This window comes from Myotis myotis, unplaced genomic scaffold (genome assembly GCF_014108235.1).
Source record: "Myotis myotis isolate mMyoMyo1 unplaced genomic scaffold, mMyoMyo1.p scaffold_m19_p_5, whole genome shotgun sequence".
NCBI classification, from domain to species: domain Eukaryota; kingdom Metazoa; phylum Chordata; class Mammalia; order Chiroptera; family Vespertilionidae; genus Myotis; species Myotis myotis.
Window position 1 is genome coordinate 27,159,234 of NW_023416357.1, and position 13,646 is coordinate 27,172,879.

Below are 13,646 nucleotides of genomic sequence, written 5' to 3' on the forward strand. Positions count from 1 at the left end.
AATGAACCACATAATGTGGTTCCTTTCCTCCCAACAAATTACTCCAATACAGCAAAGACAAATCTTTTTTGTCAATAGGAACTTCAAGGAGAAGACCCAGAAAGATAAGAAGGAATGTTTTAAGAAAATAGTCTATGCATTTTCAATGTTCATAATTGATGTCAATTGCTGTTCTTAGCCACAGGTAATTAATTTTTTGGTCGTTAAAGTTATGTATCAATACATTATAGTTAAATAATACTTATTCATGATTAATTAAAATTAATTAGTTAAATGATAAAGTCTAATAACAGTTGTAAAGAATTGAAGATGAGTAAGGGATGTGCTTTCCAGAATCAGTTGCTTTATAGTAAAAACATCTTTTGTAGCACTATGTAACCCAGGGAGGCATGAAGCCCAGTTGAGGATGAATGTTGAAATTAATGATCATAGCTAGAGATTATTAAAAAGTGACTCACACACTTTTCACACAGTGCTCATAGACCTTGAACATGAGGGTCTATTCCTGAGCTACCACCACTGCCTGGACATCACAGCTACTTTCCTCCCTAAAGTAGAATGCCTCCAGCTCATCGGTTTATGGTTTTGCTCCCTGAGTGAGAGGGATCATTCATGCCACTGAGCTCAGGGCTGGTCTTGTGACTTGCTTTGGTTGCTAAGATATGAGCAAAATACTACCAGACAAAAGCCTTAGGATTGAGTGTTTGCTCCTACAGGTTCTCTCCCTCATTCTCATCACGGCAGACCCACAGGTGTGTTAGATTCACTGCCACTTCAGTATTTTTTCATTGCTCTTAGGAACTGGCCCCCAACCCCTCGATCAAACACAGTGCCGATATTAGTTCTATAACAATGTGGCCATTGTAGACAAAATACAACTTAACTGAGGAAAGAAAGACTTCTCTGAAGAATAAGTAATGGAAACCTGAGGGTTAAGGATATCTTTTATTATTAACTGTTAGTGATTACCCTGGAAATGGCACTAGAGGGCCACTCATCTGGACACCAGCATGTAATGAGAAGTTTTTGAGTTGAGTTGGCACAGAGGTACTTGGCTGGGACTGGATGATATAGGACCTGTGGATGATGTTACACCTCTTGAGTTGTTGAAATGTTTTAAGTGAAGCATAGTAAACTTCATCTTGTATAAAAACTGCTGTTTGAAATTCTCTGCTATTGTTAGATAGATCCTTGTTCTGTAAACTCTGTCATTTTTAGACAGTCTCTTATTCTGTAGAATAACTGTTTTAGTTTGAATAATAGAAAAAGATAAAAACTTAACTGACTTTGCAAGCTAGCCATCTAACATAATGAACTAATTCTGATAATAATTCCCATTTTCTTATGCCAAATGTTTGTTCTTTATGTATTCAAGATTACAAACTGTCTGTAACAATAACTCACACAGAGTTCTTTGTAAAATCTGTAGTTTTTACATAGATATGGAAAAATCTGCAGTAGTTCCATAAATATGGAAAACTTCCTGTATGACTTCACTCAGAGATTTGGAAGAAACACCTCCCTCTGGGCTGCGCGCAATAAATGACTCCTAATTAATTGGCCCATTAAGGCGTCTTGTATCTCACTCGCTGATTTACGACACAGCATAAGTTGGTATTGTAATCATCTATGTTATGATTAACTGTGTGTTTTGGGGGGTGGTGTGCTGAACAATATTTGAAATTTTTAAGGAGCTTTTCTGTGGTGACAACTCCCAGAAATAATCATATTTTCCCAGAAAATATACCCAGATTTGATTATCAAATGGATTCATTGTAGTAACTAAAATGCCTGCATTAGATAACTATAAAAGTTACTTATTTCATTATATTAAAAATAGTCCATATACAAAATGAATAAATGAATTTTTCTGCCTTTCTGATTTCTGTTGCAAGCACTTCCTTTGGGATGTCACTAGCCAGGGGTGGGCAAACTTTTTGACTCGAGGGCCACAATGAGTTCTTAAACTGGACCGGAGGGCCGGAACAAAAGCATGGATAGAGTGTTTGTGTGAACTAATATAAATTCAAAGTAAACATCATTACATAAAAGGGTACGGTCTTTTATTTCAATAGTTTTATTCATTTCAAACGGGCCGAATCCGGCCCGCTGGCCGTAGTTTGCCCACGGCTGCACTATACTCATGTTGTGTCCTTCAAAGTGACCCTGCCCCCTCACTTATATGCTGTTCTGAGCCCTGGTGAATGCCTTTTGTCACTGGAAACACAGGCACTCTTCCTCAGGCAGCCAAACACAGCCTCATATTATTAATAAATAGTTAATTCCCCCAAATACATTAATCACTGCTCTGATGGCTTTCCTCCTTGAAAGAAGAATCCAAACCAATTTCAATATGTGAAGGAGTGTTGGATTGAATATGTGACAGTAAAATTCACAACTGTATTTCTAATAAAAAGAGTATTTTTTTTTTTCAGAGAAGAAAGGGAGATGATTATATCCCACAATGGTAGGTCATTGTTCTTTGAAAAGTATTCAAGGCTTAGATGTTTTAGGAAGAAGAAAGGAAGGGAGAAGGCCAAACTGCTCTTTATTGGCTGACAGCAGATTATCAAGAAATTGTCTGTTTTCAACAGGTTCTTTAAAAGAAAGCCAGTTCTGGTTTCAACAGTATCTTTAAGAGGAAGCACCGAAGGCAGGGCACTGGTTGTTCACATTGCCGAGTCCCCACCGCTCCGCCCCCGCACTGGGGTGCGTTCTTGGCGGGACCCCAGTAAGATGCTTCCAGAGAGGCTGTGACAACTGTTGACTGATGATTTGTTTTGCCAACCTGTCAGAGTAATCCAATAGCTTGCTAATGTAAGGCAAGGTCTTTATTTGAAAACATCAAATGGGTTTTATTGTACACATCTGTGTCAAAGACTACCCTGCCAACATACAAGTTTTGCTCATTTCAATAAATCATTGATGTGAGTATCAAGAGGGAAATCTGCTTGAGGGTTTGGGGAGCAGCAGTTTCCTAACATGCAGAGGCACAGGCAGGTGCCCAGGGCATCCCCAGCATTCCTGGGGGGTGTTAACGACTGTAAGCCTGTCAAGAATGTGTCTAGTTTATGCAGAAAAGACAATTCATCGGGTTAATAAAAAGGCGTAACATTTCCTACAGGTGAGCTCCATTGATCAAGGGATAAAAAGAACTTTTGTTGCCACTTTGGGAAGATGCATTGTAGATTTAACCTGTACTTTGATGCAAGCTTTGAAGCCTTCCAGAGGCTTCTTGCTAATGTGTGTTGTGGGAGACTGGGCTGGTCTTTCCTGAGGTGACAGAGTTCAGCAAAGTGACATAAGGAATTGACCTAAAAGGTCAGAGAGAATAGCACAGGGCGTCGTGGGTCAACATGGGGCCAGTCAAGTCACAGAGCAGTTTCGCCTCTTTTCTAAGTCTACGCTTTTCACAACAGAAATGTATTACATTTAGGAGCACTTTTGGAAAAGACACAAGTTACCAAGTGTTAACGGGGCCTGGAATTGTTACAATTAAAGTATAATTGAAGGATGTTCTTAGTGGCTTTACCACTGTCTCTGTGGGGGTGCTGGCTGGAGGGAGCTCAGCAGAGCCCTAGAAATTGTCCTCTGTCATTTGGGTCAGCTCAGTGCGCCCCATCCTTTAGGATTAATGATTTTCAACCTTTTCCACCTCATGGCACACATAAACTAATTACCAAAATTTTGTAGCACACCAAAAACTATATTTTCCCAATCAGATACACACACAAAAATAGGTATAATTTTGATTCATTCACATCGGATGCCTATTTTTGTATTGGTTATTTTTATTTTTTATTTTATTTGATAATCTAAGGGAATAGTCAGGTATTGGACGTTTTAAAAATTCTTGTGGCACACTGGTTGAAAATCACTTCTTTAAAATGACTGTCGCCGAAACCGGTTTGGCTCAGTGGATAGAGCGTCGGCCTGCGGACTGAGGGATCCCGGGTTCGATTCCGGTCAAGGGCATGTACCTGGGTTGCGGGCACATCCCTAGTGGGGGATGTGCAGGAGGCAGCTGATCGATGTTTCTCTTTCATCGATGTTTCTAACTCTCTATCTCTCTCCCTTCCTCTCTGTAAAAAATCAATAAAATATATTTTAAAAAAATTAAAAAAAAATAAAATAAAATGACTGTGAAATCTTGCAGGACCTTCTTAGAAAGATCAGCTTGGCTCAAAACGGATCAGGGCCCCACTCTAGCCCAGTAGCAGTCTCTTTGTACCCAGAACACCCTCGGGGTGGAATTTAGAGGGAGGGTGGGAAAGTCGGAAGACAGATGCTCTCCTCTTCCATTTATTTGTAATATGATGAGCTCCTCCCTCCATACCTACCATATTCTGGTTCCATTTCTAATCTCAAACTCCAACCAGACCAGGCCTTATTCTGGTGGGTGTACATAGTTAATTTTACATAAAACTGTGTTTGCAAAAAAAAAAAAAAAAAATAAGACAAGAGTGGTTATCCTTGTAATCTATGTATAACTAAGCATAGTCTTTGCTTTCCCATGGTCAGCTCCAGATGACCTGTCTGTAAATGCATGCACTGGGCTTCACATTAGTTTTGCACAAGTTAGACAAGGAAAGTTATCAGACTTGTAGTTTTTTTCCGTAGGGCAGATCACCACACAGCATTGGTTGGAAGTACGAAGCAGTGAACAGAGTGCAGTGTTTTAAGATCGACCGCCTGAGTGATGGCCCGTTTCTAAAGCAGATGTTTGTTCAGTGCGATGGAGACAGCGAGGTGGTCCCAAGGATACCGCACAGTGGGAAATTCACAGAAACTGGGACAGGAAACAGACAAATTATGTATTACGATACATCTAGGCATTTCCATCTTTTCAAATGCACCATTAACTAAAAGGCCGCATAGGGTTTCCTCCAAGGGCACTATATCATCAACAATATGTAAATGTTGTCCTTGTCAGTTTATTTTTCCAGGTGAAAACTCTTCCTGTCTGTGAAAGAAGCCTTTTGTGGCCTCGGCTCCCTAGCTTGCAATAAAATCAGGAGGGATCAAGTTCCTGTGAAAAATGTGCTGTCTAAACTTTAAATCTGAAATCAACTCGTCTGAGCCTGGGGATGATAAACAGATACACTTAAAGATACTTTTGTTCTTATTAGATTCTAGGAAGGGACGGTCAGGGGCCTCTTCCCCTCTCAGGCACGGGGCAGACACTGAGAGGATGTTCTGTCTGTTAATGTGGGACTGCCCCTTCCTCAGAAGGTAAGCCAGGATCCTGGTACAGAAGATAGTTTGTTTCTCTTCTTCATAAATCATATTTATGGCAATAGTTTTCCATCAAAGCAGCCACAATCCATTCATTGGATCCCTTTACTGTAAGAGCTACATTTCTCATCAGAGGACACCCAAACTGGGGATCACTGGTGGCATTTCAGGCAGCCTGGACACTGTCACAAAGCGGGGCTTTGCTGGAGAGCATGTGTTCTAGAAAACAGGGACGAGGGATGCTGCAACCAAATGGTTTCTCTCTTCGGGTGTGTTTAATGACATTATTTTAGACTAGGGGCCCAGTGCATGAATTCGTGCACCTTGAAAGGAACTGTGGGCCCTGAGGCTGCGGTGGGCACAGGTCTAGTCTTGGCCATCTTCCTCATTCCTGCCTGCCCCTCCCACCATGGCCCCCTGTCGGCAGCCCTGTCAGCTGCCCTGCTCCTGCTGCCGCCACTTCCTCACACTTGATGGCGCAGGTCTCTCTCACACCCACTGACAGTGCAGAACAATTGGGGCCGATGCCAGCAACAGGTGCGAGCGGGGCTGGTGCTGTCAGCTGGTGTGAGCAAGGGGCTGCTGCCCCAATCACCCCTCACGAGCAGAGGGAGGTGGAGAAGCCCTCAGGAGTGATCAGGACTGGCGCTGGGCACTGGCAGTGGGTGCGAGCGGGGCCGGCGCTGGCAGTGAGTAGGAAAGGTGGCTGCCACCCCCTATCGCTCCTCAGGAACAAGGGGAGGTGGAGAAGCCTGAGGGGCGATTGGGGCTGGCAGCTGCTCACACCCGCTGCTCACACCTGCTGACAGCATCGAGTAATCAGGGCTGGTGCCTGGTGACGGCAGTGGGTGCAAGCAGTGGCTCATTGCTGGCAGCGGGTGCAAGAGGGCTCAGCGCCAGCAGCAAATGTGAGCACTGGGTGGGACTCTGGCACATGGGAGCAAAGAATTTTCAATAACCACCAGGGGCTTGCCCAGTGACAGCGACCGGCACCATGCCTTAATGTGGCGCCCCTGGTCACCTGCTCCACCATCCCACCGCAGCTGATGCCTGCCATGTTCCACACTCTGCCACCTGCCGGTGATGCCCACCATGTTCCACTCACATCCTCTGGTGGTCAGCGTACATTATAGCAACCGGTTGTTCGGTTGTTCCGCGGTTTGGTATATTGGCATATTATGGTTTTAGATAGATAGATAGATGATAGATAGATAGATAGATAGATAGATAGATAGATAGATAGATAGATAGATAGATAGATAAGTCAGCTTCTTAGGAAAAAGGCTGCAAAGCTGATGTCACATTCAGGTTAGTTGTTTGCTGTGTATTCATCTCTGACCAATGTCCTCACCCTATTCTTTTAGCCTCAGGGAATGAGTGCTTAGGAAAGAACCAAGGAGACTCCTCATTGATCAGAAAACTGGGCCTTGTCCCTCCTCTCTCACCTTCAACCTCCTTACTGAAAACAATGGCGTCTGCAAATGAGGTTTTAGCAGGAGCAGAATCCAGCCAGGGCTGACCAACTGACAGGGGAGAGAGAATCTGCCCAGGAGTATGGAAAATCCTGGCCACTTAGAATCCCCACACCTGCTGGAGTCACATGGGTAGATGGCCCGAGCTCTGAATGAGAGAGACAACCTAAGAGGGAGGTTTCACACATAGACCCGTTGGCAGAAGAGTGAAATAAAATAGATTGTAATTAAATGCAGTTTTTTAATTGGCAAATAACATGAGAGCATAGGTAATAAGTTTGATAGAAGGTTTCAGTTCCCCCTTCCATTGTTTTGTGAAGAAAGACTCAAAAGTACCTGGTCTGGGGGTTGCCCATCTAGAATATATTACAATATAGATAATGTACCATTTATTTTAAAATTATAATAATTGGATATGGGCTATAAGTTATGCCTAAGTTTAATATACACAAGATTGTCTTCTAACCTTAGAACACCCCTGAGAGATTATTAGTATTGTCAGCAGTTTCCAGATGAAGCTGAAATTTAAATGATTTACTCTGTCTCTGTAAGAGTATGTAAAGTGAACCACACGTGTGAGCTTTGCTGCGATGCATCATCAGAAAGCACTTCCCCTGCATCTGAGAGCTGTGTACACTCGAAACAGCTGCCATGTGAGGATGTTAAACCCTGTCATCCACTTTACTAGTAAATATGTGCTTCAGTCCAACTGAAACAGGAGGTGAGCAGACACTCAGCAACCAGACAGACTGGGGCCCAATCTCTGCCCTGAAGGCCAGTTGATGTCCAGGGAGTTTCTTCCTCTCTCTGTGCCTTCACTCCCTCACCCTTAAAATGAGGGTTAATCACTATCCCTGCTGTATAGCTCTGCTCTCCTGTGGGGGCGATCACTGAGCACTCTGGCCATGCCTGTTGGCATTCTACAAGTGTCAGCCGTGCACACCTCTAGTGCACTTGTAAGGGCATGACACTCTGTTAATTGTGTGGTCAATTTTATTTGTATATACTGTATACTGCTTTGTATTTTGAAGAATTTCATTAAAATTTCATAAGGGATCAGGCAAATTCTGCCTAATCATCCATGAACATTGACTCAGTCCTTGGGCTTTGTGCCAAGACTCAGGGCAATGAGACTGTTCTCTTTCTCAAGTAACTACAGTGCATGAAAATAGAGGAGCCTCAATCAGTTTGGTGACGGAGGAATGGAGGTCTAAGCACCAAAAACAGGGCCCCAAGGAACACTGATCCCTGTCAACAGAAGGTTGTTGGTGTCAATTCTACACCAATAGGAATCCCCAATTGGGGGTGTGGTGCAGAAGCAAACTTTAATCAGTACAAACAGCCCAGTGTGACAGGTCTGCTCTGCTTTGCTTTGGTGAGACACTTTGGGTGTTTCAGCTCTAGCCAGGGAAACAGTCTTCAGTCTTTGGTGGAAAGAGAAAGTGGGCTCTCAGAGCCAGAGGGGAGCTGACTTATATAAGCAGAAGTCCCCACCCACGGTCGGTCCCTGACTGGTTTGTCCTCCTGCAAATGAGGACTCCACATCCTCATAGTAAGATTGGTCCAAAAGGCACTGTCTGGATTGGTCAGAATGGAATTGCTCTGGTTAGTCAAGTGAAGAAGCTGATGGGAGAGTAGGGGGAAATATATCTGCACAACTCTGATTGGATTGGGAAAGCCTCAGTTCTATTGGTTGAAAGAGGATTCCAGGAACTCCTGGCTCAGATGGCAGGAACATAGTGCAGGCTGCTCTCTGAGGTGCAGTTTGCTTGACAGGTCCCTGAATGGAAATAGCTGCTAGGCTTTGTTTTTTAAATATGAGCCTAGATGGTCACCAGGAGCCCTTCTTATTAAGTATTTTCTTTCTCAGGGTTCATAGCCCTTAGCCTGATATTGGAGGTAGAAGTACAGAGAAGCTTTCTGGGAGGAGAACTCCACACTGAGTTCTGAGATATTCAAGTCCTGAGACACACAAGCTAAAAATACAGGTTGGGTATCTAGAGGCAGTCATGAGATGGACCTTGGGGAAGAAAATGTGCATGAAGGTCAATACCAAAGAAAAAAAGGAGGAGGAAACAGTTGGGAAAGGGAGAAGTCAACCTGTGAGGCAAACTCCCCCAAATTCCAGCCAACACAGAGGCTTCTCTGGAAAGGTGTTTCTCATCAGACAGTGGAATGGGGTCTGAATCCTGCATGCCTTGGACACAGGTTGCAGGCTGCCCAGGGAAGAGTGATCTCTCAGCTGAGGCACCAGGCTCTTCCCTCTAAGGGTACTTGGGAAGTCAGTGCATCTCTGGGTTGACCACAGTCCACACCTTACACTACCCAGGTCTGTTTCTTTAGAACATTTGGAACCTTCAGGACCCTGATGGGGCTCCCTATAACTGAGGAGAGAAAAGATAGTAGGTAAAATAGAGACCACACCACAGCAGCTGTACATAGGCCTGAAATGGACAGTTATCCACTTCCTCCTCCACTATCCATCTAGATCAATTCACTCTCAGCATCCACATCTATCAGCCTTGGTGGTTTAGTTGGTGGCATAACATAGATCCTCATCTCCAAAAGAATAATCCTGGTCACCATGCCATTCTCAGGCCTGGGTTGCTATACCCCTCCCTTTAGAGTCAAAACTGGGCACGTTCTAACCAGAAGCACTCAAGTATTTACCCTGCCTTCCATACATATTTCTCCCTTCCCCCACTGTGAAGCAGCAGATCTCTCTCCTTCTGCTGATCAGGGTCAATTACCCCTGCCCACTTGATAACACCTTGTCTTATCTGCTGCTCCTTGAGCACAAGAAACCCAAAATGCTTGCTTTATCACTTGGCAAAAGTGTACCATCTTGGGAATAAGAACCTTTAACCTTGCAGAGCCCAGAGTTGTGGGAATGGTTCATTGTGATTGGTGGTTAGAGGGCTTATCCCCCTTAATGGCCAAACCCATGGATTGTGCCTATTGGTGACCCAACACCGGGTAAAGATCTTTGGTTCACACAGAGCTTTGGGGGGTGACACTCCATCCTCATATGATGTTCCTACCAAGCTGACACTTGGCCATTCCAGCTCTCTTTTGGGGGCCTTTGAAAGATGATTAAGTTCATGTGAGGTTATGTTGGTGGGGTCTCCTAAAGAAATTAGGGTCCTTATAAAAAGAGGGAGACACCAGAGCTGGATTTTTTCCTTTCCATGTGCACACCAGAAAAAGCCATGAGAGGGCACAGTGAGAAGGTGGCTGTCTGCAAACCAAGAGGAGAATTCTCACCAGGAGCTATCTAGAATTCCCAACCTCCAGAACTCTGAGGAACAAATGTGAATTGTTTCAGCCACTCATCCTGTGGCATTTTATTAATGGCAGCTTGAGTTGACTAAGACAGTCAGAGTCCCAGAGTTTTCTAACCAGGACCCTTGGTAGAACAGAGCAAGTGTGGTTGGATATGCAAACACTTCTGAAATTCAGCCAAACTATTAGATCTTGGACTTGGTCTTCATTATTTTCTGTCCATCTCTTTTAAGACATGATAGATTATTTATATGCAACCAAAGAGTCTGGCTGGCCTTCACACAGCTACTCTCCCTCAGCTCTCCCTTATCTCCCAGCACACTACCAATGGCACACAGCCATGAGGTTCCAAAACCATGTGCTTGTACCTGTTACTTTCACCAAACATCACCAGTGCCTAGTGTACACAGGCAAGTCTCTTCCCTTCCACTGGTAGATCTCCAAAAACCATGTCTGTGCTATTGTAGCAATTAAATTTCACTTTGAGTGAGGGTCTTGGTAGGCATGAGTTATACCACACAAGAGCAAATCTTTACTCATAAATCCTGTCCCAAAATTTTTGCACACCCACTCAGTTTTATATGAAATCAATCACTCAATCCCCATTCTACTATAATCATTCATCAAGATAACTTCCTGTCTGAGTAATTTAAATGGAGAACTTAGTTTTTAGATATTACTGGAAATATATATTTGGGTATGGCTCTAGCAATATTAAATTAAAGCCCAATACCCAAGAAGTCAGCTTCTTTGTCAAATCTCTCCACCTCAATCTATAGATTATCCCTTCATTTTATTAGTGAAGAGCTTGTCTCACAAGCTTTGGGATTCCAAGAGTGAAAGAACATGCTCTTCACATTTGAGACTCTTAACTGAGAAATGAATTACTCATCACTGGGTGTCTGCCATCCAGCAAACCATGCAAATCTGGAGATCTTGGAAAGGGTTTTCAGTGATTTTAAGGAGAGGGCGGCTCCTTACCTTTGAAAAGGATAATTGCCTTCAAAGAGGAAATACATTCTCCCCCAACAATAAATAGCATTCATACTCATACTTTTTTGCTGTAGGGAGATTTGCTTTTAAATTGGGAGGTGCCAAAACTAATCCCTGACAAAGTGACTGGGGAATTCCCAGAGTGAGCTGGGAAGTGGTTAAAGGCTTCATGAGTGAGTGCTTATTTCACCAACTACATCCTCCTGCAAGCTGGTACTTAATTCCACCCCATCATGTTTCTGAAGGATAACTGTTCCCCTTAGATGAGTTCCAGCAAATGTTCTCCTTCCCACTTCAATTCTAAAGTCCCTTAAGCAGAAAAGAAAGGGATGAATAAAATACCTAATTAAATGTATTCAAATATTTTTGAGCAGTGAATCCATAACCTCTAGATTGAGAGTGAATGTGTAAAAGTATGCACACACACACACACACACACACACACACACACACACACACACTTCCATACTGTATAAGAAATGTTATCAGATGAAGGAGAAAGAGAATTTAGAATGGGGAAGGCTGAGCATGTTGGTCCTATGAACTGCTTGAGAGCCAGGAGAATATCAATCACACAGCCTGAGTTCTGTACCACCACAGTTGTTATTCTTCTGATCACCTCTTTCTTCACTGTTGCTTTGGACCTCACAAACATTTCACTTAAATATTTGAGCATGAGAAGATGAGGAAAACAGGAGACATTTTTCTCTTATAAAGGATATTTTCTGGGAACCTACATCACCATGATAAAAACAATGATGCTCTGACTATGAACCAGCATCTTATGTGGCCCCAAGCAGTTCACACTTATAGAACATTGTCTGGCATGTATTATATTCATCCCCCTTATACAGAAGAAAGTAGAGAATGAGAAGAGATCATTTAATTTGCCTCCAATTCCAAAGCTTGTGTCTGGTGGAGGAAGGATGCATGTGGGAACCAATGAAGACATCATCCTATGCTTTCCATGCTCTGAGGATGACCTCTGGATGTGGGAGTTTCAGGCACCCATCAGGGTAAAGTCAGAGTGGATGTGTCCTAGACACTAAATTCTCTGAGGTGTCTATATCCCGCCTGTTGGTGACATGACTTTCTTGGCCATGGCATGAGAAACTTTCTGAGTACAGATAGCAAGCTGATGTATGTAAACAAGCTCCTGACCTGGGAATAGCAGGTGAAGAACTGTCACTGAGACCAAAAGTGCGAGGCTGTGGACAGAGGCATTGGGAGACAAGTGTACCCAAGGAGGAAGATTCCAGTACCAAGAAGGCATTTTGTTCTCTATCACACCATTCACAAGCAGCTGTCACAGACCTTGTTTGCCATCCCTTGGAGCACCAAGGCAGTGATGCAGAATCCTGCTGGTGCTGATTCTGGCAGTCCTTACCCTGGGTTGACTGTTAATGGCGGCAGGTCAACACAGTTCCTCCTAATTATCTCCAAGAGGATCTTTAGTCAATGAAAAGGATGTTTTCTGAAATTGTCCCCCCACCGACCCCCTGCTAGCTTCAAGAAACTTCTACATATAGCCCATGTTGTCTTTATTATTGAAGGGAGTGGAAACTCGGGCTGTGGACTTTACTCTGGGCTCAGTGCGGGTTCTGGCTGGTCCAGATCTTTCTAATTATATCAGAAACTGCCCTTGCACCAACTGCAGAGGTACCCCCCCCCCAACCTTCCCAACTGAAGTCTGTTGCCTTTGCTCTGAATTTCTGCCTGGTGTGCCAGCTCTTGGGTTTAAAACCACAGCTCTCATTTTTTTTTTCTCTCAGTAAGCATTCATGGTGACCGGAGAGGGGATTATCAAGTGTTGGGTTCCAAAGAGAGACATACTATTCCTGACACAATGAAAACATTCCAGATTAGGGGAGAAGGACAGATTTTGTGTAAGGCATTATTTTATGCATGTTTGAGACAGACCCAAGCTGATCATTGCACTGGCGAGCTGATAGAGGTTATGCTCAATGCAGAGGCCACACACACACACACACACACACACACACACACTAAATTCACACCATTCAAAATAAAATAACCAAATAGCTAGCTAGCTTGATGTTTAAGTAAACATTACTATTAGAAAAAGTTTTAAAATGTTTATTTATTTTATATATTTATGTATTTTTTTATGAGAAATGTGTTTATAATGTTTTAATGTCTTTGTCACATTGTAAAGTTCCCTTTACTTAACCAATTATTTCTAGACTTTGGTAGCATTTTGATAATTAGCATAGTAGTTCTAGATCATTTAAACAAGACATTAATCTAAATGTCTGTGGAATCAATGAACATTAATGATTCACAGCACATTTCAGAGTATATTCCATTTCAGAACCATTCATTTTAAATTTATTTTAAAACTAGAATACACAATCATCGTCTTTTATATTTTTTTCCATATTTTTTCTTCTGTGTCTTTTTCTTCTCTTTTTTTCCTAACCTTCTAAAAGTGGCCAATTTAGCCTCACAATAGAAATCAAATGCACTTTGAACATCTAAATTTCCTTTAAACTGATGCTGCAGAAGGAAGGTCTCCATAACCCTTATAGAAGCAATACCCCCACTTCGTTTTTTTTTTTTTTTTTTTATTCCTTAAAAGTGCTTATCAAGATGAATGAGAACAGTGGTGTGTAATTTCAAAGATGAAATTGCTTTTCTCTCCAG